Source organism: Monodelphis domestica, chromosome 5 (assembly GCF_027887165.1).
Source record: "Monodelphis domestica isolate mMonDom1 chromosome 5, mMonDom1.pri, whole genome shotgun sequence".
NCBI lineage: Eukaryota > Metazoa > Chordata > Mammalia > Didelphimorphia > Didelphidae > Monodelphis > Monodelphis domestica.
In genome coordinates, this window is record NC_077231.1 from 169,327,396 (window position 1) to 169,355,183 (window position 27,788).

The 27,788-nt window shown below is 38.6% G+C and overlaps 1 long non-coding RNA gene across 1 annotated transcript in view; it reads left to right on the forward strand.

Annotated features, from left to right (window-relative positions):
- LOC130454576 (uncharacterized) overlaps positions 1 to 21,588 on the forward strand; it is a 66,614-nt gene extending 45,026 nt beyond the window's left edge. The window contains exons 3-4 of the long non-coding RNA XR_008912240.1: positions 13,462 to 13,581; positions 20,074 to 21,588. This is a non-coding gene — a long non-coding RNA (uncharacterized LOC130454576). The remainder of the gene's footprint in view (positions 1 to 13,461; positions 13,582 to 20,073) is intronic.
- The last annotated feature ends 6,200 nt before the right edge of the window (positions 21,589 to 27,788 follow it).

Below are 27,788 nucleotides of genomic sequence, written 5' to 3' on the forward strand. Positions count from 1 at the left end.
AGGTTTCCTTTTTAGTTCTCTATATCTCAGCTCATCACTAGCATCCTCCATTTTCCCCTAGAATAAATATGCAGACATGTAGTACATACATTCATGATTGATCATGGATTCATTGTGAAGCAAAATAGGGATCAAGAAATAGCTTAAAAGAATAACAAACAACAACAACAAAAAAGGTTAGGTGCCCATATTTAAAGTGAGCTGACTCTGAATATAAACAATGAATAACTCATATTTAGCCTATTGGTAAACTGGCTTTAGTCTACTTAGATCTGTTTTTCTTGTCTTTTTTTTAAAGGGAGATTATATATGCAGGTTATTAATTTCAAAAATCATTGCCATAATATCCTCTTATACATATAATTATGGATCCCCTAAGTCAGAAATGAATTCTTTCTACCAAGACAGGATCTAGTACCCTGGCATTTTTTTTTTCTGTGTATCTTTGCCAGGCCCTAGCACATTCCATTCTTCTCTATGTCTTTGTCTCTATATAAACATACACACACACACACATATATATATATACACAAAACATGTATGCATATAACTATATATTCTATGTGTGTATTGTTGGTCAGTTGTTTTAGTTATGTCTGACTCTTCATGACTCCCTCTGCAATTTTCTTGGCAAAGATGCTGGAGTGGTTTGCTATTTTTTTTCTGCAACTCATTTTACAGATGAGGGGCAAGTGACTTAACCAGGGTCACCCAGTTTATAAGTTTCTGAGGCCATATTTGAAATCATATTGTCCTGACTGCAGGCCTGGTGCTTTATCTACCATACCACCTCAGTGCCCATATGTGTGTGTATAAATACATGTATATATAAATGCATCCATAGTATCCATGATTGATCATGGATTTGATATGAAGCAAAATCAGGATTAAAATAAAAATCTAATGGAATAGGGGGAAAACCTCTCCCCATCACCACCTAAAACTACTTGTTAGCAAACAGGAATGGGTAGAAGGTATTAGAGAGAGTAGTAAAACCTTTTCTGTAGGCTTCCTTAGATCTTAATGGGATCATTATACCAGATAGAGTCAGTCTGAGTTCTTTGTTTCATAAAGCAGTAGCTTGCCCGGCCTGCATACTATGCTTAGTCTCTAGTCCTGGAATGCACCCCGCAAGATGTCAGGTCAGGGATCAGATAGAAAAGCTGCTCCTGCTGCTCCCCTATCAGCTCTGTGTTTCTCTCTCTCTTGCAGGCTGACCCTCTCCCTTTCCACTTCAGTGCAGACTCATTCATTTAGAAGCTGCTCTGCAGTGGGAAAGCCCTCCCTCCATCATCAAACCTCCAGAGAGAGCCAGTCTTTTATAGCACTGTGGAAACTACAACTCCCAGACTTCCCAGTAAGGGCTTAGCCCTATACCCTGCCTACAGGCAGTCCAAAATAGAAATCAGCTGAACACATGCAAATGATCTATTTTACACTTCCTTGTTTTTGTTTTACCCCAACCTTTTTCTCAAATACAATGATGCAGTAGATACTCATTAAAAATTATTTTTGTTCTAGAATTGTTTTCCGTGGTCTTTAAGCTGATCGTTGTTATATATAGTTGTCATTTGGGGCTGACTCTTTGTGAACCCATTTGGGGTTTTCTTGGCAAAGATACAGGAATGGTTTACCGTTTTCTTCTCCAGCTCATTTTACAGATGAGGAAACTGAGGCCAGTAGGGGTAAGTGACTTGCCCAGGGTCACCAATTAGGAAGTGTCTGAGGCTAGATTTGAACTCAAGAAGATGAGTTTTTCTGCATAGCTTGGGCACTCTATCTAGGTGTCCCTTTAAGCTGATAATGCTGCCCAAAAGCACTCTTCTCAGCAGTCAGAGAATAACTTTCCATAGCCTTTATGAGAGCGACAAATGATTTGCACATCGAGTACTCCTCCACCTACTGCTTTCATTTTAGATTAGAGATGCTGCGCTTAAATCTAGACATTTTTGACAGTATTCCACAATGGGGGTATATGGACTAAAGAATATTGGCATTGTAATAGCAATGTAGTGTGATAGCAGTTAGGTCCTTTAGTAGTTGGCCTTTGTACCAAAGTGGTATATTTGGCTTTGTTTCTAGGGTTACAGAAGCTGCCTTGGTCTATTTCAGTGACAACATCCAGCTGAAATGTATGTACATAGCTCTGTCCCCAGAGCCTCAATAAAACTGTCATGTCAGTCAATTGAAGTCAACCAGCCTTTATTAAGTGCCTGCTATGTGTCAGGCACCACGCTAAGAGCTGGCAATATAAATATAAGCAAAAAAGAAAGCTAGTCCTAATTCTCAAGAAGCTTACATTCATTCTAAAGGTAGAAGATAACATATAAAAGGAAGAAGAAGAAGGGTGGGGAGGGAAAGAGATGAAAGAAGAGACATTCTGAGCACACTCCTTCAAAGGGCAATTCTCCCACCAATCAGAGGGAGAAGCTGAAGGGGTAGAGGGGACTTCCAATTCATAAAGTCCAGGGTTGGAGTGAGATTCCAAAGTGAAGATGTTTCTGTGGCATGACAGAGACGGTCTGGAATCTGGAGAGAAGTGAGAGTGTTAAATACTGGTATCTATAATCAGAATCAACATGAGTTGAAAAATAGTATCTAATTATATCAATTATCAATCAATCAACAAACATTCATTAGTTACTATATTTCAAACACTGTGGTAGATGCTGGAGTTATAAAGCCAAAAGTCAAATAAATTCCTGCCTTCAAGGGGCTTACATTCTACTGGGGAGAGACAAGATGTACATATATAGATAAATAGATGTGAGTTGATTTTGAACAAGGGTAGCAATAGTAACTGGAAGATTAGGAGAGGCTTCACATAGAAGATGGTGAATGAATTCAGCCTTGAAGGGAACTAGGGAATCCAAGTGGGACAGCTAAGTTGCACAGTGGCTAGAGCACAGGATCTGGAGTCCAGAAGACCTGAATTCAAATCTAGCCTCAGATACTAGTTGTGTGACCCAGTTTGCCTCAGTTCCTTCATCTGTAAAATGAGCTGCAGAAGGAAATAACAAACCATTCCAGTCTTTGCCATGAAAATACCAAATAAGGTCACAAAGTGTTAAATATGACTGAAAAAATGAGTACACAACAACTGCAGGGAATCTAAGAGTTGGGAGGTGAGAAAAGAGCTGATTTCATTCATGGGGATAATCAATGAAAGACAAAGATACAGAAATAGAGTCCAGCGTGAAGAATAGTAAGAAGGCTATTCCCTAGAGCAGGGGTCCCCAAAACTATGGTCCACAGGCCACATGTGGCCCCTGAGGCCATTTATCTAGCCCCCACCACACTTTTGGAAGGGGCACCTCTTTCATTGGTAATCAGTGAGAGGAGCACTCTATGTAGCAGCGCCGCAAAGTGTGGCATTGCTCATGTACAGTACTACTTCTGATGACATAATCCTTTGTGTGGCGCCTTGTTCTGAGAGTAACTGAATGAGAACGAGGCGCTGCCCAAAGGATTATGTGGCTGCACAATGGAAGACATCAGCATGGTGAGTGGCGATCTGGGGGAGGGGATTCTGCACTGTGTATACTGCTGCCTGGTATAGTGGTGGCAGTGCTGGGACTGTGCAAGGTGTGACAGGCCCATCCCAGCCAGCACTGCAGCCTCCACTATCCCAGACAGTGGTGTATAGATTTGTTCATATATATATTTTTTATAGTCTGGCCCTCCGACGGTCCGAGGGACAGTGAACTGGCCCCCTGTGTAAAAAGTTTGGGGGCCCCTACCCTAGAGTATATGAAGGAGAATAATATGAAATAAGTCTGGAGAGATAGGTTCAGGGTCATGTTATAAAGAGATTTAAACAAATATATTTTATATAATCACAAGTATCTAATAGTTAAGATTAAAATAATTTATCTTATACTAAATAGTATATTACAAATAATATATTAATTGATAGAATAAAATTATAGTATGCTATTATTATGTTAAGTATAATTAATCTAGCAACTTATTTGCTTATCATCTATATGACTTGGAGTCATACCCAAAAGAAGGCCTTGGAGATTTTCCATTGATAGCATTATAATTGAAGTAATATTAAGTTATTTGATACTGCCTTTTTAAAGCCAATATGGTAGATATTTAGTGATATATTTAGTAATTCATTCTCCATTAAACTTAGTTCTTCCCATGACTCCTAGCCATACAAAATCACTAGAAGAATATTGATGTTAAAAAAAAAAGATGATGCTTTGTTCAGTAAAATAGATTGTGTTAGCCCTACCAGGAGGACATTTTAAGTCTATCCTTATTTTTAGTGCTTTCAAATATTTATAAATGTTTAACAAACATGCATCAGGTACAACTAACACAGAGTCACAGATAGCATGTATCATGTGGAATTTGCATTTACCCTTGCAAGATTATGTTGACATTAAAAGTTGGAACATGACATGCTTAAATTTCCAATAAATATTAAGCAGCACTGGTGTAGAGGGGTCCAGCTACAGAAGAGAAATAGGCCTGTGAAACACAGTGTGAATTAAATGTCTGATATCTTCAGTTTGGATGCACTATACCGGCACTAATCACAAAGTGTGGAGTCATTTGGAAACTTAATGTCCAACTCTAAATCTTAAATGAAAGGGAAATTCAAACATTTAACACAGCAGTAGAAGAGCAAACACTATACAGTTTAATTAGTTAAGACAAGACAATGAGGCAGATCCAATGTGTGTGTTACATGTGTTTTCCACTCAGCGTGCTGCCCTAAGTGGGGTAAAAATGTTTGGGGTTCACAATTATGCCAGTTGACATTGCTATCTGTATATATGTGTGTGCATTTGTATCTGAGAACAGAAAATATTCTCATTTGTCTAAATATGCATTTCTCCCTCTTTGTTGGCTAGTATAAATTTTTTTCCTTGAAATTATCCAAGGAAGATACTTTGTTCTGATCCTGGAAGGAGGGTAGAAAAAAATTAACTGGAGCAAAATGTATCCTTTGCCTGAAATAGGAAGATTTGGCATTATTTTAAGTAAAGGAAGTTTCTTTTTTCTCTTCCCAGGAGAAGTCTGTGAAGCCAGAGATTTTTCTTCTTCTATTTGATTTTCTGCAAAATGCTTTAGGTCCCTTTGGCTCTCTCCTGAGTTTTCAAATGGACTCTTGGAATGCGTTCTTTTATAAATGGAGTCAAATAGCTTCTCTGGGCTTTTGGAGCTTTTCCAGTAACTCCACTGGACCACTCTCTGCTTCCCACCAACTTCTGCTGGGTAAATGGACTGCATGGAGTTTTGAACACAAAAACATTAGCATCCTTACTTGAGGTTAATATTTTCCCAGATACTTTAGAGTTTATGTCCAGCATAGCAATACATTCCCACCCCTGAAATCCCTGCCATCTCCCCTCTAATATGATTAGAACAAGGCAATAGGGAAAAGTCCAGGCCAGGATGCTTTTGAATTTATAAATGTTTCATGTTGGGAAACTAGGCTGCTTGTGTTCTGGATTATGATGAGAAGGTGTAAGAAGCATTTTCTGTAGAGTTGTCAAGGGCCCTCAAAATAAATAGGAGAAACCAGAAGTCATAGAAGATGAGGGAAGGAAGGAGTCTAGAAAGAGATTCAAAACCATCCCAATCATACGAGCCTCAGTCCTGGTATTAAGGAACTCCCAAGGAGGTGATTACATAGTCTCCTTTGATCATGGAGTCCAGAGCTTAACAACCCCCACTGAGAGGAAATCCCTCCCTCCAGCCTTAGTTTAAAGCCCATTTCCTCTTGTCTTGCCCTGAAGACAGAGAACAGCTGGTCTCCCTCCTCTGTGTAATAACCTTTTATTTCTATACTTGGAAGTCTGTTACTAAGTTGGGCCCCTTAGCCTTCTCTTTTCCATGATGAATAACCCCAGTTTCTATCTCCCCACACCTTCCCCCCATAAGTCACAGAATTACAGAATTTTAGAGTTAGAAGAGTTCATTGGGACCATTTAATTTTACTCATCTGTCTTGGACTTTCTTCCCTCTATACACCCTCTCTCAGTGATTTTTGTCAGCTCCTATAGGTTCACTTATCACCTCTACACAAATGGTTCCCACATCTATCTAACCACATTGATTCTCACTTCTTAATGTATGCCACACACCACCAACCACCTGTTTTGTATCTCCAATAGTACTAGAGAAGCAGTTAGAGTTAAGAGAAATAGTGGGGAGGGAAGGAGCAGAGGTGGCCCCAAATTATCTCCCCCATGGACATGTAGGCTGATAACTTGACATTTCACTTCACAGTCTTTAAGAATACATTGAGCATTTATTCTGGGCATCAAGGAGAAGAGTGGATAGTGAGGGCTAGAGTCAAAGTTAGGATGACCAGGGTCTATTTGAATCCTGCCTCAGATACTGGTTGTGTAACCTGGAGCAAATCACTTAAAACTCTCTAAGCCTTAGTATCCTCTTTTGTAAAATGAGGGGATTGGACCAAAAACTCTCTAAAGTGCCTTCTAGCTATAATTTTCTGATCCTGTGATCTGGCCAAACCCAACAGTGTGGTACTGTGAAAAGTGTGTTGTATTTGGATTTGGAACTGTATCCAATTCCCAGCTCTGCTATTTAGTATCTGTATGGCTCTGGGTAAAGTTACTTCATTTCTCTGTCTCAGTTTTTCCACCTGTAAAATGCGGGTTGGACTAACCCTTCTAGCTCTTATCCCTATGATTTTATAACACAATCCTGCAAACTTTCCCTCCTATGTCTCTTTGCTGTGACTGTTTCCCCGCACTTAGAATGCCCTCCTGAGGGGCTTTGACCTCTTCTTGTTGAATTCCTCTTTCACTTCCTGGAGCATTTCTGTGGCATTCTTCAGAATACTTCCATAAATTCTTCACGTGCCTGGTTTGTATCTGGAGTATAATTCCTTTCTAGCGAGTTTTTTAAGGTTGAAGATATTTGTAAAAAGCAACTATTGTATCATTTTTCTAGCCAAGCTTCTTACTCTTATTTTTGGAGTTCAGACATGTACAATAGGGACTGGGCACAAACTACTGAGGTTCCTATCCATAGGTTAGATCCTTTCCTCCTATTTGTGTTTCTTGTCACCCAGGTTAACTTTTCTGTCACCAGCACTTTCTTTCTCACTCATTGTCAGCTTTCTAACCACTAGGACATGTTTTCTGTAGCATTCCACCCCCTTCCTCCATACGTTCATATAGAAGCATAGTAGGGTAGTGGGTAGAAAGCTGGCCTGTAGTCAGGAAGAAGGTTCAAGTGAGGAATTAGCTCTGTGACCTTGGGCAAATCATGCAAACTAAGTACCCTGGGTTCCTCTCTAAGGCTATAAATAAGCAACTGAGCAGCTGCTGATCCACACTGGCCAAGGGAGTTTCCTCACTGGCAGTCCCTTAGATGAGGGGGTAAACAAAAGCAGGAAGCAACTAGATTTGCCCAGTAGGATATAATTTGATGCCCTATGTCCTCTATCAATGAAATCAAAAGTCTGCCCTAAAATATTAATACAAGATCATTTCTTGCTTTTCTTCTTCCGTACTTGTCCTTATTAGATGCCAAGCTGTCTATTTCTGAGTAGATTCCCAAAATACCAGTGTCATTTCTGTTCTCTGCAGGCAGATGATAGGAAGAAAGAGGGAAAGAGGTGAGGTGGAAGAGGAGTTGAGTATAGAGCTAAGACTAGGAATCATCTTGCATTCCTCTGAACTGAGTATGCAAATCTCTGGTGTGAAGAATTAAAATATCCATATTTAATTTAATTTTTTTCTGTTTGTTCTTGGGTAACTGAGAAAAGAAAGAAGAATATTTTCTAATTGTTTATGTAATTTTTATAGAAGAAATACATTTCTTGCTCATTAGACCCTAGAGTCTTGTATGAGTAGATTAGTCGGCACTCTGATTAGAAATTTGGCTTGTGTGTATCATTTTTCTATGGAGTTCAAGGGAGGAGACTGTTCTTGGCTGGAATGGCTAGATTCACAGAGTAAGAGCTGGAAAAGACCCAAGAGACCATCTAGTCCAACACTTTCATTTTTATAGATGAGGAAACTGAGGTCGAGAGAGGTTATAAATGACGTGGCTTACCAAGAGTCACACAGCCTAATAAATGACAGAAGTCAAATTTGAACGTAGGTCCTCTAACTGAAAAGTCTGTATTCTTTCCATTGTGTCCTTAGGGAAACTATTCTACTTCTCTGAAGGTACTTTAGCTTTCTTATCTGTAAAATGGAGCTAATACTCTTCAAACTTCCTAAATAAAAATGTGTGAAAGTCCCTTTTAACTCTCTAGAACTCATGTTCATCTGTCCATTTAATTTTCCTAAGCTCAGATGTTATGGGTAGGGGTGGGCAGTGGAAGGAATGTGTTTAAAGATTTATTACCTTAGCTCCAGCAGAGAAATGGTGCAAACTGGAGACAGCCACAATTCACACTAAATGAATTCCAGGCATGGGAATCCACAGGATTCCTGCTCATGCAGAAATTAGGGAGAGATTGGAAAATAAATGGGAAGTTTATGGTATTCTTTCTCAGCCCTTGTAATTGATAACAATTGGAGGGAGATGGGTATCATCTCATCTTTATTTTCTTTTTCTAGTTTCATTAAGGTATGATAGATCAGAGGAGTGCCACAGATAAAATTTGCTTAGATCTTGAGCATTTGATAAAGTATGTCATACTATTCTTCTTTTTTTAAAAAATGCTCACCTTTCAATGTTGTATATTGGTTCCAAGGCAGAAGAGCAATAAGGGCTAGGCAATTGGAGTTAAGTGACTTGCTCAGGGCCACTCACCTAGGAAATGGGACTAGGTTTGAATCCAGGACCCCCCTTCTCTAGGTCTGACTCTATATCTACTGAGCTAACACCTAGCCTGCCCCTTGTCACACTATTTATGTGAAAAACAGAGTTGTAGATAAGTTGGCAATGCACATAGATGGATTTGGAAGTGTTTGAAAGGCTAGTCTCTAGGAGCTGTCTACTAAATGGTTCAATGACACTTTGGCAGAAGGTCTCTATTGGAGTACCCCAGGGATCTGTACTTGGTCCTGTGTGGTTTAGCACTTTATCAGTGGCTTAAAGGAAGGCTTAGTTAGCTTGCCCATTAAATTTGCAGATGACACAAACCTGGAAGGGATAGCTAACACTAGTTGACAGTCAGACTCTGAAAATATCTTGATAGAATAAAGCATTGGACCGAATTTAATAAGATGAAATTTAAAAGGGATGAATGTAAAGACTTACACATGCATTGAAAAAAAATCACCTTCACAAGTCTAGGATGGGGGAGGCATGGTCTGTCTAACAAAAGACTTGGAGGTTTAGTAGATGGCAAGCCCAATATGAGTCAACAGTATAATATGCCAGTCAGAAAAGCTTCTGAGTCTTGGGGTTACTTTAAGAAAATCCAAGCTTCTAGGAATGAAATGATCATCTTACTGTGCTCTGGTCAGAACACATCTGGGACAGTGTATTTAGTTCTGAGCCTCACTGTTTAAGAATTGGAGGGTATTCAGAGTAAGGAGAAACTAGATGATGCAGTAGATAGATGCCTGAGTGCAGAGTCAAGAAGACTCAGATATCTTCCCGAGTTCAAATCTAGCCTCAGACTCTGACTAGCTGCATAACCCTGGGCAAGTCACTTAACTCTGCCTTAGTTTCCTCATCTGTAAAATGAGCTAGAGAAGACAATGGCAAACCACTCCAGTATCTCTGCCAATAAAGCCCTAAGTTGAGTCACAAAGAGTCAGGCAGAACTCAAAAAACTCAGGAACAAAATTCTTAGTAAAGTGATTAGGATGCTATAGACCCTTGAGTCCATATCACCCAAGGATCTATTGAAGAAACTGGTACTAAGTTAGCCAACTTGGAGTAAAGAAGATATGAGAGATGTGATCGATATATCCAAATCTTTGAAAGGCCATCATTCAGAAAAGGAGTTAATTTTGTTCTGTTTCCTAGTATGGAAGAACCACAAGTAATGACTGGAAGTTGCATTGAGGCAAATTTAAGGTGATATATATTTAAAAACTCAACAATTAGAGCTGTCCAATAGTAGAATGAGTTAGTTCCAGAGGTGGTAGGTTCCTTGCTACTGAAGATTTTCAGAGGGTAGATGATTATTTCTCCAGTATGTGATAATAGAAATTCCTTTTGAGAATAAGTGCAGCTAGATGGGCACTGAGGCCATTTCTTAAATTCCATGATTCTGAAATCATTGTTGTATTCCTAGGACAGATAGCTCTAATTTTATAATCAGTGACAAATGAGCTGATATAAGAGGTAAAGTCGCAGTGGGATGAATCCTGGATGTAGTAGAAGGTATGAGGTGTTATCATTGTTCAGTTGTTTCAGTCATGGCTAACTCTTTTTTTTTTTTAAACTCTTACCTTCCATCTTAGAGTCAACACTGTGTATTTGTTCCAAGGCAGAAGAGCAGTAAGGGCTAGGCAATGGGGGTGGGTCACACAGCTAGGAAATGTCTGAGGTCAGATTTGAACCTAGGACTTCCAGTCTCTGGGCCTGGCTCTCAGTCCACTGAGCCACCCAGCTGCCCCTGTGTTTAACTCTTTGTGACTCTATTTGGGGTTTTCTTGGAAAAGATACTAAAGGGGTTTGCCATTTTCTTCTCCAACTCATTTCATGGGTGAAGAAACTGAGGCAAAGAGGAATAAGTGACTTGGCCAGGGTTTCACAGAGCTAGTGAGTGTCTGAGGCCAGATTTGAACTCAGGAAAACTCATGTCCAGTTTTTCTCTGCGTGTACTTTGGGTGCCTGGTACCTTCGATCTTTTTTTCATATGGGGCAGATACTCTTGAGTCCAATTCTTTAGCATTTCTTCATTCTTGTGAAATCCCTCCAGAGTCTTTTTCTTTTTTTTTTTTTCATATCACCTGAAAAGATCAGCTAAAAATTCTTCAACTGATAAAAAAATAATGCCAATAACTCATGCATATATGCACATACACATATATAATGTTAGGTTTATAACTCTGGTGCCTTCTCTATATTTGATATAGAGCTCTCTTTGCATTTGTTTGTATATTGCCTCCCATATTAGACTGCAAATTCCTTAAAGACAAGGACTTTCTTTGACCTCTTTTTGTGATCCCAGTGCTTACCACAGTGCTTGACACATGTTGATCGGTTGATTTGTAAGAAGATCTGTGATCAGGTTCAAGCTCTGCAATTTCCCAGCACTCTTGGCCAAGTTCATCTTTCGCCTCCCTTTTTTCCATGTGTTATAAGTAAGCAATCCACTTCACAGAGCTGTTGTGATGAATTTCTGTTTATACCTTGGATTTTCAGCACACAAGCAAAATGACACTTATGGGTATTTGGAAGAAAGCATGGAATATCTAGGAATTTGAAAAGTTGGGAATTTATGCCAAATCCCCGAGCCCTATCACCAGCAGTGATTTTATCAGCTCCTGGTCCCTCTGGACAATCGATACAATGGCAGCTGTCTGCTTGACTTGACAAGGTGTTATGACAGATGGGTCCAGGAGCAGAGGGTGTTCCCCATAACAATAACAACAGTTCACATTGTTATGGTTCCTTGAGGTTTACAAAACACTTTTCCTTACTATGGCTTTGGGTCATAGATAGCACAAGGATTCGTGTTGTGCACAGTCCACAAGACTGCCAGGCCATAACAATGCTTTAGCTGTCCAGAGGGTGCAGTAATGGTCCCATGAGGCTCTAAGAGTTCTAAAAGCAAATAAGGTTTCCTGGGACTCTTTTGGGGTCTATACAGCATCAAGCAACCAGACAGAAACTCCCTAATTAAACCAAAAGGCCATAAGAAGGGCAGATCTTTTCAACTGCCTTTTGGTGGAAAGGGAGAACTAACAACATATTTCTAACCTTTTTGCCTTTGATCTTTCCAGAAAACCCCCTCAGTCTACATACTCCTCCCCCAATCACAGCAAATCCCCTACAGTCTCCCAACCCCTTCTTTACCTCCTCCAAATAACAACCATCCTCCTGCATTGCCTCTTTTAGGAACACACACATGCATGTACACAGGCATTCATGCACACAGGGGCACACACAAACATACACACAGGTATAGTTAAGAAAGGTGAAGTGCAACAAAGATGATTTATTAAATGTGTTTTGTGCAAATCAAAATCTTGATATTTTAAATGAATGTTATTTCTGGACCTTAGAATCCCATTTATCAAGCTCATGAATGTTTCCTCATTTCTATGAGGGGAAATTCTCATAATACTGGTGCTTTAATTTCCCATGGCTATGAGCATTTAGATTCTGTGAACTTCTGACTTTAAATCATTCATTCACCCAACCACCCATTTAATATAGATTGTTATGCTTAATATTTACTGTGTGAATTATACAGTACTAGGTGTTGGGGCAAGGCAAAGAACTACGAAAATAGCATATACATGTACATATCCATGCATGTATAACTATCTTATCTAACTTTAAGTGTTACAAAGAACTTTATAAATATTATTTCATCTTATCTTTATAAGGACTCTGAGAGATAGGTACTATTATATTCCTATTTTATAGTTGGGGCAACTAAGGCAGATAGATGTTAAATGACTTGCTTAACACAGCTAGTTAAGTGTCTGGGAACAGATTTGAACTCATGTCTTCCTGACTTATCTACCTCATCACTCAGCTGTTTCTAGTGTTGTTAGTGAGTCTTTTCAGTTGTGTCCAACTCTTTGTGATCCCATTTGGATTTTTCCTGGAAGAGATACTGGAGTGGATTGTCATTTCCTTCTCCAGCTCATTTTACAGATGTGGAAACTGAGGTAAAACATGAGACAAAAAAAGGTTAAGTGACTTGCCCAGGATCACAAAGCTAGTAAGTGTCTGAGGTCAAATTTAAACTCAGGTCTTCCTGACTGCCAGCCTAACTCTATCTACTGTTCCATCCATCTTCCCCAGCTGCCTCTAGTAAGAGACATTTATTAGCCTTCTAAGTGGACTGATTGCAAGATCTTTAGAGGATTTGTGGTTTAGATTTCTTTATAGGGTATCCTTTTAGCCTGTGAGCACCTTGAGAGCAGGTACTGTCTTTTGCCTTTTTGGTGTCTCTAGCACTTAGCACTGTGCCTGAAATACATTGGCTCTTAATAAGTGCTTACTGATTTACTGACATAAAAGTGCTAAATATTTATTTATGGTGATGATAATTCTAATATATATTGCTCCTATTTCCAAGGAATTTGCTGTATAGTTTAGTATATAAGACAGACACATAAAAGTGAAGCAAGAATCAAGAGTTAAATGAGAATGCTAACATATCCCAAGGCAGTATAGGTTTAAGAAACCAAGGATGATCTAAATATTAAAGACTATGATTTAATTCAGAAAAGAAAAAAAATGTTTGCAGCCTATGGTCAGGCAAGAATTCTTGTAGGAGAGAGGAGTTTGACTTAGACCTTGAAGGATTGTGAGAATTTGGATAGATGAAGATTAATTTGTGGCTCCTCTCTCTATTTCTGTCGTTAAAAACTACAGAGCTCAAGTGCTGCACTGAGTGGGCAGGGTTTGGGTGGGAAATTGTCAAAGAAAGTGAGAAGCAGTGGCACAATTGCAGTGCACAAGGTCAACCAGAGGAATGTCAAGACTGAAACCAAGGTAAGGGTTTCTCCTTTCTCCCATAGCTTTGGCTTTCATGAGATCCAGTTCTCAGTGGATTCCAAGTTTAGTATTCTGGGCTGAGCCAAAATTCTGAGTCCAGAATTCCTCCATCTTCATCTAGTGGCTGGCTCTGTTGGATACATTAGCCAACTCCCTATAGAAACTATGTAGGGACTTCTGGGTAAGCATGGTGGCAGTCTAGACACAGGACGCTTCCTCTCCCCAGCACCCAGCGAAATAAACTACCTCAAAATAACATGAAAACCATTTTCAGAAGAATGGAGGAACTCTACAGTAGGGTGCAGCATTGAAGGTACATGGAGTTTGGGCATTTCCACATTATAAGAGGGTGAAAAAGCTCCCACCCAAATGTGAGTTGATCTACCCTCCCCCACCCCACTTACGGAGCCAGAGTCAGAGCCAGCCCACATCAGAATCAGCGAGTGAGCAAGGGACACCTGTAGCATGAGCAAGGGGCACCTCTAGGTCCTTGGGAGCTGACTAGGACTGCCAGGGACCTACCCCTAAGAGCAGTTACACCAGAAAATCCTGTGCACTGGGGAGCACAGACCGTGAGTGCTCTTGCAAACAGCGGAGGCTGTGGATATTGGAGAGCTTGCCTCAGGAAAAACCTTTCTCCTTAACTCCATAAACAGAGAACCTGCCCATTTCACTCAGATTTCTGACTAAAAAGGGAAGGAAAAACCACCATAGAGATGGCTAATTGTGCCCAGGACCAACAAACACCCTCCAAGAAAAATAGGAAGAAGGTATTGACCTTGGAAAATTTTTATGTAGGGAAAGCCCAGGCTACAGAGGAAAAAGAGGAAGAAATTAAAACAAAATCAAAACTCCCCCCCCCCCCCAATGGAAATTCTCCACAAGCCCTGGAAGAATTCAAATTAGAGCTTATCAAAAAGATGGAAACCTTCTGGCAAGAAAAGTGGGAAATAATTCAAAGAGAAAACAATAGTCTAAGGGACAAGAACTCCCAATTGGAGAAACAGCTGGAAGCTACAAAAAGCAGGATAGACGTTGCAATCTTGAAAGGAAAACCAGTATTTAAAGACCAGAATTAAGCAACTAGAAGACAATGATCTTGCAGAACAGCAAGAATTAATAAAGCAAAGTCAAAAGACTGACAAATTAGAAGAAAACATAAAATGTCTCACTGACAAAGTGACAGTTCAGGAAAAAAGAGGAAGGAGAGACAATTTGAAAATCATTGGTCTACCTGAAAAGCCAGAAATAAACAGAAATCTTGGCATCATGCTACAAGAAATCATCCAAGAAAACTGCACTGATGTTCTTGAACAAGGGGGTAAAATAGACATTGAAAGAAATCATAGAACACCCTCTACCCTAAATCCCCAAAAGACAACTCCCAGGAATGTAATTGTCAAATTCCAAAGCTTTCAAGCTAAGGAGAAAATTCTACAAGAAGTCAAAAAGAGACAATTCAGATACCAAGGAGCACCAATCAGGATCACACAAGACCTGGAAGCCTGCACACTAAAGGACCACAAGGCCTGGAACATGATATTCAGAAAGGCAAGAGAACTGGGTCTTCAACCAAGAATCACCTATCTATCAAAACTGACTATATACTTCCAGGGGAAAGTATGGGCATTCAACAAAATAGATGATTTCCAAGTATTTGTAAAGAAAAGACTAGAACTAAGTGAAAAATTTGATATCCAAACACAAAGATCAAGAGAAACATGAAAAGGTAAATATGAAAGAAAGGGAAAAGGAGAAAAATGTTTTTTTTCTTCAAACTCTCTTTTTTAAGGGTTACAATCAGATCAAATTATATATATATATATATGTATATATGTATACATATATATATATATATATATACATATATGGGGGGAAATGTTATTTGTAACTCTCAAAAATTGTACTCATTATTATAGTAATTAGAAGAATCACTCATAGGAAAAGATTGGGGCATTAAGGGCTATAAGATGATATGCAAAAAAAAAAAGAAAAATGGGGGGGGGAATTGATTATGGTATCAAGAGATACTTGAAGAAATAAAACAAATAGAATAATCTTTTTCACACAAAGATGCACATGGGAAGGGAGGGGAAGAATACTCTTATAAGAAGGAGAGGAAGAGAGTGCTAATAGGTAATACTTAAACCTTATTCTCAGTGAAATCAACTCTGAGAGGGAAGAGCATCTAGATCCATTGGGATCCTGAATTCTATTTTATCCTATAGGGTAAGGAAGAAGGGGAAACTAAGGAGGGTAGGGGGGAGGGAGTACAAAAAGGGAGGGTAGGAGAGGGGGGAGGGAACTTAACAGACCCTAAAAAAAACAAGAAGGGAACAAAAAGAGAGGAAGCAGAAAGGGAAGCATACTAAGGGAGGGGATTAGGGGAATTGATTAAAAGTAAACCAGTGGTTTAAAAGGATATGGCAAAAGAAGAAAGGACAGAACTAGGAGAGAATCTCAAAATGCTAGGGAATTCACAAGTGACAATCATAACTTTGAACATGAATGGGATGAACTCACCCATAAAATATAGAGGAATAGGAGAATGGATTAGAATCCAAAATCCTACCATATGTTGTCTACAGGAAACACACCTGAGGCAGGTAGGTACTCACAAGGTCAGAATTAAAGATTGGAGCAAGACCTATTGGGCCTCAACTGATAGAAAGAAGGCAGGAGTTGCAATCATGATATCTGACAAAGCCAAAGTAAAAATAGACCTGAATAAAAGGGATAGGGAAGGTAAATACATCCTGATAAAAGGGAGTATAGACAATGAGGAAATATTACAAATCAACATGTATGCACCAAATGGCATAGCACCCAAATTTCTAATTGAGAAACCAGTAGAATTGAAGGAGGAAATAGATAGTAAAACTATACTAGTGGGAGACCTGAACCTACCACTATCAAATTTAGATAAATCAAATTAAAAAAAAAACAAGAAAGAGGTAAAAGAAGTAAATGAAACCTTAGAGAAAAATTAGAGTTAATAGATACATGGAGAAAAATAAATAGGGACAAAAAGGAATGCACCTTCTTTTCAGCAGCACATGTTACATTCACAAAGATTGACCATATACTAGGTCATAAAAACATGGCATACAAATGCAGAAAAGCAGAAATAATAAATGCAACCTTTTCAGATCATAAGGCAATAAAAATAATGATCAGTAAGGGTACATGGAGAGCCAAATCAAAAATTAATTGGAAATTAAATAATATGATTCTCCAAAATTGGTTAGTTAGAGAATAGATCATAGAAACAATAATTTCATTGAAGAAAATTACAATGATGAGACATCCTTTCAAACTTTATGGGATGCAGCCAAAACAGTACTCAGGGAAAAATTTATATCCTTGAGTTCATCTATTGACAGATTAGGGAGGGCAGAGATCAATGAATTGGACATGCAAATCAAAAAACTTAAAAGCAAACAAATTAAACACCCCCAGAAGAAAACCAAATTAGAGATCCCCAAAATTAAGGGAGAAATTAATAAAATTGAAAGTGATAGAACTATTTAACTAATAAATAAGACTAGAAGCTGGTATTTTGAAAAAAAAAACAACCAAAATAGACAAAGTACTGGTCAATCTAATTTAAAAAAGGAAAGAAGAAAACCTAATTAACAGTATCATAGATGAAAAGGAGGACCTCACCTCCAATAAAGGGGAAATTAAGGCAATCATTAAAAACTATTTTGCCCAATTATATGGCAATAAATATGCCAATCTAGGTGATATGGATGAATATTTATGAAAATTTTAATTGCCTAGATTAATAGAAGAAGAAATAGAATTCTTAAATAATCCCATATCAGAAAAAGAAATCAAATAGGCCATCAAAAAACTCCCTAAGAAAAAATCCTGAGGGCCTGATGGATTCACAAGTGAATTCTATCAAACATTCAAAGAACAGCTAATCCCAATACTATACAAACTATTTGACATAATAAGCAAAGAGGGAGTTCTACCAAATTCCTTTTACGACACAAACATGGTACTGATCCCAAAGCCAGGCAGGTTAGCTTCAGATTTCTATTCAACAAGTTAACAAGCATTTGTTAAGTGCCCACTATGTGCCAGGCACTGTCTTAAGTGTTGGATTTAATATATTTAATAATGACCACCCTGCCCAAACTTATCTATTTATTTAATGCCATACCAATCGAACTTCCAAAAAACTTTTTTACTGAATTAGAAAAAAATATAACAAAGTTCATTTAGAAGAACAAAAGATCAAGGATATTCAGGGAAATAATGAAAAAAAAAATACAAAGAAATGTGTCCTTGCAGTACCAGATCTCAAACTATATTATAAAGCAGTGGTCATCAAAGCAATTTGGTACTGGCTAAGAGACAGAAAGGAGGATCAGTGGAATAGATTAGGGGTAAGTGACCTCAGCAACACAGTCTATGACAAGCCCAAAGATCCCAGCTTTTGGGACAAAAATCCACTATTCTACAAAAACTGCTGGGAAAATGGAAGACAGTGTGGGAGAGATTAGGCTTGGATCAACAACTCATACACTACACCAGGATAAACTCAGAATGGGTGAATGACTTGAACATAAAGAAGGAAACTATAAATAAATTATGTGAACACAGAATAGTATACATGTCAGACCTTTGGGAAGGGAAAGATTTTAAAACCAAGCAACACATAGGAAGTCACAAAATGTAAAATAAATAATTTTGACTACATCAAATTAAAAAGTTTTTGTACAAACAAAACCAATGTAACCAAAATCAGAAGGGAAGTAACAAACTGGGAAACAATCTTCATAACAAAAACCTCTGACAAAGGTCTAATTACTCAAATTTACAAAGAGCTAAATCAGTTGTACAAAAAATCAAGCCATTCTCCAATTGATAAATGGGCAAGGGACATGAACAGGCAATTTTCAGCCAAAGAAATCAAAACCATTAATAAGGACTTGAAAAAGTGTTCTAAATCTCTGATAATTAGAGAGATGCAAATCAAAACATTTCTGAGGTATCACCTCACACCTAGCAGATTGGCTAACTTGACAGCTATGGAAAGTAATGAATGCTGGAGGGGATGTGGCAAAGTCAGGATATTAATGCATTGCTGGTGGAGTTGTGAATTGATCCAACCATTCTGGAGGGCAATTTGGAACTATGCCCAAAGGGCAATAAAAGACTGTCTGCCCTTTGATCCAGCCATAGTACTGCTGGGTTTGTACCCCAAAGAGATAATAAGGAAAAAGGCTTGTACAAGAATATTCATAGCTGCGCTCTTTGTGGTAGCAAAAAATTGGAAAATGAGGGGATGCCTTTCAATTGGGGAATGACTGAACCTTTTGTGGTATATGTTGGTGATGAAATACTATTGTGCTCAAAGGAATAATGAGCTGGAGGAATTCCATGGGAACTGGAACAACGTTCAGGAAATGATGCAGAGGGAAAGGAGCAGAACCAGGAGAACAGTGTATACAAAGACTGATATACAGTGGTACAATCGAATGTAATGGACTCCTCCATTAGTGGCAATGCATTGATCCTGAACAAACCGGAGGGATATAGGAGAAGAAACACTATCCACATTCAAAGGAAAAACTGTGGGAGTAAAAACACCAAAGAAAAACAACTGCTTAATGACATGGGTCGAAGGGGATATAATTGGGGATGTAGACTCTAAACAAATATCCTAGTACAAATACCAACAACATGGAAATGGGTTCTGATCAAGGACACATGCAATACCCAGTGGAATTGCGTGTTGGCTATGGGAGGGGTGGGGGAAGGGAAAGGAGGAATAGAAAATGATTTTCGTAACCAAGGAATAATGTTTGAAATTGACCAAATAAAAAAATAATGTAAAAAAAAACAACGATATAGTTTCTGCTTCTATTCTTATTTGCATAACTGCAAACTTGGGAAACTAAATAAACCCAGATTGTATATTACCCAGAATTTCAGTACCTCTGTGCTAGCTAGGCAATTTTGGGATCCTAGAAGATCACAATGTGCTTGGTAGGTATTCATTATATTGGTCAGTTGTTTTTCAGTTGTATCAGACTCTTTGTGACCCCATTTGGGGTTTTCTTGGCAATGATACTGGAGTGGTTTGCCATTTCCTTTTCCAGTTCATTTCACAGATTAGGAAACTGAGGCAAATGGGTTGAAGTGACCTGCCTAGGATCACATAGCTAGGAAGTATCTCAGTCCAGATTTGAACTCAGGAAAATGAGTTTTCCTGACTCTAGGTCTGGCATTTTATCCATGGTGGTTTGTTATTATGTACTGTTGATTACCCTATGGATTCTATACTAAGAGTAAAACCAACTGGATTTGGGTTCCTAGCATATATAATTGCTTCTGTGGATAGTCAATTCCATTAAGCCAACTTGACAAACTAGATCTCATTGAAACATAAAATTCTAATAGGAGGCAAGGCTTGGTCAATAGGTGGTAGCTCAGAATTGATTTTTAATTGGACAAATTCTTACATCTACACAGGTCTTGAAAAAAAGTGGGAGCTGCCTTATGGAGAAAAGCAGATGACTCTTGGAGAACCCAGGAACTTGGTTCATATTCATTATTTCTACTCACACTCCAACTGGGTAAACTTAAGCTAAACCCAGGTACTGATTCTCCCAGTTGAACACAACTATGATAGTTGTTATCAAACACCATCTGTTTGTTAAATGAGGGCCTTCCAGGAGACCATGGCAGAATTGCACTTGACATGTTCAAGGAAAAATGAGTAAGGAGATCAGTCTGGTTAGACTGGAGGATTTACATATTGTAGTAGTGAGGAATAAAGTTAGAAAGGTAGGTTGGAGCCAGATTGTAAAGGGCCTCACTAGTTGTTTTTTATGGTAGCATAGCTGACTCAAACATGTTGATTGCATTCTTCTGTATATGAGACACTCAACAATGTAAACTGCAATGACGTACTCTCCAATTAAATCTATTTTCTAACAACATGTGTTTGTTTATTACAAGAGAGCTGTGATAACTGGAGGGTGTCATGTCAACCTTGCCTTATGCACCAGCTGAACTTGGTGGCATCAGCATCTTAGCTCCAAACAGATTGGGAGTGTTATTACTGAGCTACCAGAGAGGTTTCCTGGTGTGAGAGTTGCACATAAGATGGAAACTACTCTGTTCCTGAATGTGTATCTTTCAGGGTGAGAAGGGTGAAGAAGAAGAAGAGTAGTAGTAGAAGCAGAAGGACTTGGATTGTAATTCCATTGGTGACATGGATTTACTCTGTAGTCATAGTTATGTCACATAATTTCTCTCTAGTTCCTTCTTCTGCACAACAGACTGGAGGATTAATTGAAAACTCTGGAGCACTCTGGAGAGAAAAACAGTGTGAATGAAATACTGTTACACTGGGGTTCTAGCTCAAATTGGCTGACAATTGGAGGCTTGACTGTTGAGAGTCTAAGTCCTTAAGGATTCCTCTACTAATAGGCTGAATTCCTATAGGACTGCCATTGATAATAGAAATTGGCTGTTCAGTTTCTATTATCAGAGACAAATGCAATTCTGGCCCACCTGAGTAAAAGATATGGTCCAGGACAAAGTGAAGGGAAAGAAGTTAGGGAATTATTAGTCAATGGAGCATGTGATAATACATGCTTCTTAATAAGGTCACTGAAAAAAAGGAACAAAACCAGACTGCTGCCTAAATGGAGGTAGTCTTAGGAGAGGAGATTGCTTCAGGGAAAGAAAAAAGGATAGAGATCCTCTCCCAAAATGCAGTGATACATTAATTCATTCAGCTTTTTTTTGGAGTGGGATGGCATTTTATATTGCTTTTTCACATTTGATGTTTTCAAAATCCTTCTCTTCTTTTTTTTCTATCACAACACCCCCCCCCCATTGATTTATCATCAGAAGACCTGTATTCAAATTCTAGCTCAGTCTCTTAACTTCCTGTACAATCTTAGACAAGTAATTTGGGGCTAGATGAGATGACTAATGCTCTTTCCATTTTTAGGACCATGACATCAGAGATTTTGAGCTGGGAGGAGCCTTCAAGAGCAGTTACTACAACTCAGTCATTTTGTAGATAAGTAGCTGAGGTCAATAGAAGTGAAATAACTTGCTCAGGGTCATAATAATAGTAAATAATAAAACCAGTATTCAAACTGAAGTTCTGTGACTCCGAATCCAGTTTTCTTTCCCTGAAAATTGTCAGGGGGAGGAGGAGGAATATTCCCAGTACATTTCCTAGCTTCTTGGGTCTTCTCTTGTGCCATAAGTAGAAAGGGTTTCTACTTGTCTCTCATTCAAGTGGAGCTGTACCTAGGACATTTTCTGGCACCCAGACTGCCCTTTTGGGCAAGACCTCTTCTATCTCCTGCCTTCAGGGTCTTCCTTAGGACAAACAATCTCTTGCCTCTTGACTGGACTCCCAAACGTCTGCCTGTCTGCCTGTTCTTTTATTGTAAGATGAGCTTCCTTAAGTCATATAGGCAACTCCATTTACAAGAGGCCGAACCTCAAAGGAGAATCTTGAACAGTTTAATCTTGTCTCCCTCAATAAATTTCTCTCTTAACTACCAATATGCTTCCTGAATTCACTGTTCAGTGGTGACCATACTCCCCATACTCACCAATCCCAGTGATCCTGAACTTCTGGCAGATAACTTATAAACCCCATTCCCCATCCCGAACTTGTTACTCCCTCATGACTGGCCATCCACTTCAACCATATTTTACAGAATGTCCTACTCCAGATATGGGTCCCCTTTCCACCCGCTGGCATTGCTCTTCCATAATTTTAAAAATTTCATCCGAAACTTTTTTCTCACATGTTCCATTTTTGGGCCCTCACTGAGACATCATTCCCTGGATTGAAGAGATTGTTTGTCCTGAGGAAGGCCCTGCAGGCTAGAGATAGAAGAGGTCTTATCCAAAGGGCAGCCTGGGTACCAGAGACCATTCTCTTACTGCCCTTTCCAGTATTGGCTATACTTTCTCTCTACCCCTTCCCCTCCCACTCACTTGTCTCAGTGGGAAATCAAGATACTCCTTGCTTCCCACTGCCACTTTAATCTACACCAAATCTAAAACAACACTGATCCCCTACATTAAGTAACCTCTCCCTCTTTGAGATTCCTATTGTTCAAATTTACAACCCAGGCCCTGATGGCTATTATCTATCACCCCAGAAGGTATTCTCCTTTGTTCACTCAATGAGTTCAATGGTTGGTTCACAATCTTTTTTTCTTCTGCATCCCTGGACCTCATACTTGAGGACTTCAGCTTACATATTCAAGACCATCAAATACTTTAGTTTCTTACTTCCAATCTGCTCAGTTCTCCTGACCTTCTTCTCTACTTCATCTCAGCTATATATAGAGATGATTATTCCCTTAACATAGCCATTACCCACAAGTATAATTCTTCCATGTCCATGAAGCTCAAAATTCCTTCATCTGCTCATAAACTCTTATCATTCCATATTTCCTTCTGCCTTACAAAACTTAACCCTGTTCTCTGTCCTAATTTTTACTTATATTCCATCAACCTCTGTTTTTTCCTAGGCTATGACTCCTGCTTTGGCTATACTTTCCTCTCTTCTCTATCTCAGCCTGTTATTAAACCCAGCTGAACTCTACACTGTCTTCCACTCTTTCTGGTTCCATTGACAGTCCCAGCTTTAGCTTATCAAGCTCCAACCCTGAACAAGGAAAACATTCTATGTCTCTCTAATTGATTTGCAATCTCACTCTCCACTGTAAATGTTCCAAACACACGAATCTCTCTTCATCCTTCCATGGCATCCCTCCTCACATCTCAGCTAAGTATCTTGTTTCATACTTTATTGAAATAACCCTTGCCTTTCCCTCTTCCCCATCTCACTTTACTAAGACATCTTCCTCTATTATCTCTTCCTTCAGGGAGGTCTTAGATGAGTGGTCCTCCTTGACAAGGCAAACCCTCTACATGTACCTTTGATACCATTCCCTCTTGACTTCTCCAGCATATTGTCCTCTTCCACTATAATTCCCACTCTTTTTTTTTTCAATCTCTCCACATCTTCTGGCTCTTTTTTTTTTTTTTTGCTTGTGAGAATGTCCATGTCTTCTTCATCCTTAAAAACTCCTCACTTGATACTTGATGTCTATAAATCTTTTCCTCTTTATGGATAAAGTCTTGGACAAAACCATCTACAATGATCCCTCCATTCCTCTTCTCCCCTCTATTCTAAACTTTGCACAATGGCTTACAACCTGGTAATTCAACTGAAATTGTGTTCAGAGTTACCAATAATTTTTTTTTCTAATTGTTTCTTCTATGTAGCAGTAAGGGGTGTGCTAGAATCATCTCTTTACCAGCTTTTGAGAGTAGATTGTGAAATTTTTAGTGTAAGTGTTTACACCTGGGAAATCAGCAAATTCTACAAATCAGAGCCAGACATTTTTTTGTTGATTGTTCAGATTTAAGGTATTAAAGAAAATGTTAATAATGCAGATTAACTTAAAAGTATGACACACATTCATTTTTTTCTCCCAAAGAGCTGGTTGTTAAATATTTACCAATCTTGTATGTATCTATTTATTTGTATATCTTTCCTCCCATTACAATGTACATTCCTTAAAGGCAGGAACTAGGGTTTTTATTTTTTTGGTGTTTTTTTGTTTGTTTTGCCTCTCTTTGAATATCCAGTTTTTAGCCCTAAACTAAGCACAAAGGAAATGCTTAATAATACTTGCTGAATGACTGACTAAATTTACCTTCCTTTGACCCAGGCAAGAGTGAAATATGCAAAATCCACGTTTCAGAATGGATTTGGACATTACTGAACTAGAATAAGGAGTATGGAAACTAGGTAGAAATCAACATTTTACAAGTATCTAGACTTTTGAGGTGAATATTTTCTGAATTTATATTCACGAAAAAAATTCTAGCTCCCCCAATACCCATCAAACACTAAAATAATGAACATTGTTGTTCTTAAAATCAATCAGAAGTACAAACTCAGATCAAATAAGATAACATTTATAAAAGTATATGACAGTGCCTAGAATATAGTAAGTGCTATAAAAATGCTTATTGCATTACACTTTCTTCTTGACATTAAAAGGAATTTAATTGGTCTGAGACTCAGTTTACCCATCTATAAAATGGAGATGATTTGCAGTATGGTTGTGAAGAAAAAGCTTTGTAAACCTTTAGATGCTATATAAATATGAGTCATTAAAGGTATATTATGATATATGATATATATGTACATTGTAATGGGGATAAAGATATGCAAATAAATAGATACATACAAGATATAGTTACATCAAGGAAGTCAGTGTTGGTAAATATTTAACAACCAGCTCTTTGGGAGAAAAAAATGTATGTGTGTCATGCTTTTAAATTTATCTGCATTATTAACATTTTCTCTAATACCTTAAATCTAAACAATCAACATGATTATGATACATATCATAATATATAATAGGTATATGATAATATATCCAAATATAGTCTCTCTTATTTATATTGCTAACATAGTCAGAGACTAAATGTAATCTGTTAGCTAAGGCAATCAGTGAATCAAGTTTTTCACCTGACAGGAACGTAGCCAAAAAGATAAGAAAAGAAGAAAGCAAACATGACCTTCATTTTTCCATTCTATCTTCTACATCTATCCTTACTCTAAGTTTTTCTCCAAAGTTTTTTGTCCATAACTAGAAAAGCAACTATCCATGATTTAAAGGAAAGATATTTAGAGGGCATGGGAGGAAAATGATTACAAATATTTTAGTTTTAAGTTGTGGACAAAATATGCTGCAGAATAATTTAATCTAATACCACAAACATTTATTAACTATTTTGTGCATAGTTCTAGGGGAAAAAAAAGCCATATACCCCTGTGGAGCTTATATTCTTCTGAAGGAGGTGAGAATACAATGTGTAAACTGATAGCCAGCATCATTCTATTCACAATTTGACAGGTTATTGTCATTACTGAAGCTTCATTCTAGCCCCAAATAGGTGGCCAGTCCCCTGGCACAATTTTCCTATCCTTAGTCAATCAATCAATCAATCAACATTTATTAAGTGCTTCTTACCTGTCAGGCACTATGAAGAAACTGAGGAGCCCCCGATCCACATTTCAAAAATTTAACTCTTCATGTTTGTAAACACAAGCTGGTTATTGGTATTTTGTTGAGAAATGGTCTTAATCTTTGAAAATAATTCATTTTAAGCATGGTCTCTCTCCTGCCTACCATAAGTGACAACAGAAAAAATTCATGGCATGTCTTGAATGTCTTGTTGCCTGAAATAACATCTCATTCCAATTAAAAGATATGAAAGGCTGCTCTTCTCAGAAGATCACTTTATTAGATGTAACATTCTGACTCTTTTTACTCATCTAAAAAAAGCATATTTCATGACATAGAATATCTCTTGCACTAATCCACTCTCACCTTGTAAAGCTTCCCGAGGCGAGAGAAGCTTTAAGGTAGGAAGATAGAGGAAGGATAGAAGTTTTGGATACCGCGAGGGGGGTGGCAGAGCCAAATTAGAGATATGAGATGGCAGGAATGAGTCAGAAATGCAGGCCTTATTAATTATCAATGAGCCACAGCAAAACTCTGATCAGTAGACTACCCAGAAGGCTTGTACCCATCCAAAGATCCAAACTTAATACCACACAGGTCAGAGAGATGATAGAGAAAAGAAAGTGCCTGGCTGAAGGCCAGGTCCCAGGTGAGAGAGATAGAGAAGGAACGGAATTAAAGATGGAGCTTGGCCTAGACATCAGTGGGAACTGAGATCCAAGAGGAAGAGAGGGAAGAGAGAGGGCGGAGATTTCTGTGGCTGCTTTTAATGTCTTTGATATGCAAATATACATGATATATAGGGATGATTATCATTGGTTAATGACAAGGTATAGGTGTGGTTTCTCTTAGCCAGGTGAGCACAAAGAAACCTGTTTTCCCGCCTAACCTGGGGGAAGCTGGGGTCAAGGGTCAGAGGCTTTCCTAGCCATGTGCAAGACTGAGCATGATCAAGACTGAGCATGCTCTCTTCTAAGACAATCTGTACATACTAACTATTTCCCTTGCCCATACCTTGGTTCACTAGAGAACCCAGTGAGAAGTATGCATGTAAATACATGCTATAGATCATAATGTATACTAGCTAGGTATTTGTGGCAATTTATAAGATATCTTGATGATCTAGGATTATCCCTCAGGTCTCAGTGATTCCTTATAGGTCCCTACAATCGATTGGTTCAACTTGGGACTAGAAACACACATACCTTGACAGCTCTGTGATAGGTTGTTTCAGGGATCAAATGTGACAGTGGCAGCCACCTCATCATTTTCTGTTTGGTTGCTCTCTTGGACTTCATCACTGGTTTCAGAAGATTTTCTGAAAAGACAGCATCAACTAGGAAATGCACACCTCCCCACCACTTTCCTGTCCTTGAGCGTCCTCCCACCTTCTGATTGGAGAGAGTAGAGGGAGAAGATGAGAATGCTTCCTAGACCTTCCTCGCAAGGTGGTCATCTGATTATTTCTCACTCAGCTGTAAGTCTTAATCATGTCCCCAAAGTGGGCACCTCTTATACATCTGACTCTCTCTTCAGCTTCTAATGTGTTGTTTTATTGTGTATGTACATATATGTGTCTGTGTGTGTGTGTGTGTGTGTGTGTGTGTGTGTGTGTATCTGAAGGAAGGCTCTGTCTTTGTATCCCTGGTGCTCAGTGCTATGTGTTTGGTTCATAGTAGGTACTTAATAAATGTTTACTGACTGACAAAGACAGGTGGAGAAAGGGGGCCATTCTCCTATTTATAGTCTATACTGTATCCTTTTTTTTTTCATCCTCTGTAGAGTTATGCAGGTTCCCACTAGTACAATCCCATTCTGCCCTTATTTTCCCAAATTTCACTTCTGTTCTTATAGAAGCTGAAAGTTGTTGATTGTAGGGGAAATAGTTTATAAATGTGACACATGGAGTGAATTCACTGGAACTTGGGATATACAGTTGGAAAAGACTTTAGGGGCAGCTAGGTAGCACAATGGATAGAGCTCCAGCCTTTGAGTCAGGAGGATCTGGTTTCAAATCTGGCCTCAGACACTTCCTAACTGTGTGTTCCTGGGCAAGTAAAAGTAATCTAGATCTGCACCTTCACAAATACTGCAATACAAATACAAACACTCCTTTTTACAACATCCTTGATAGACAGACATTTATCTTGGGAT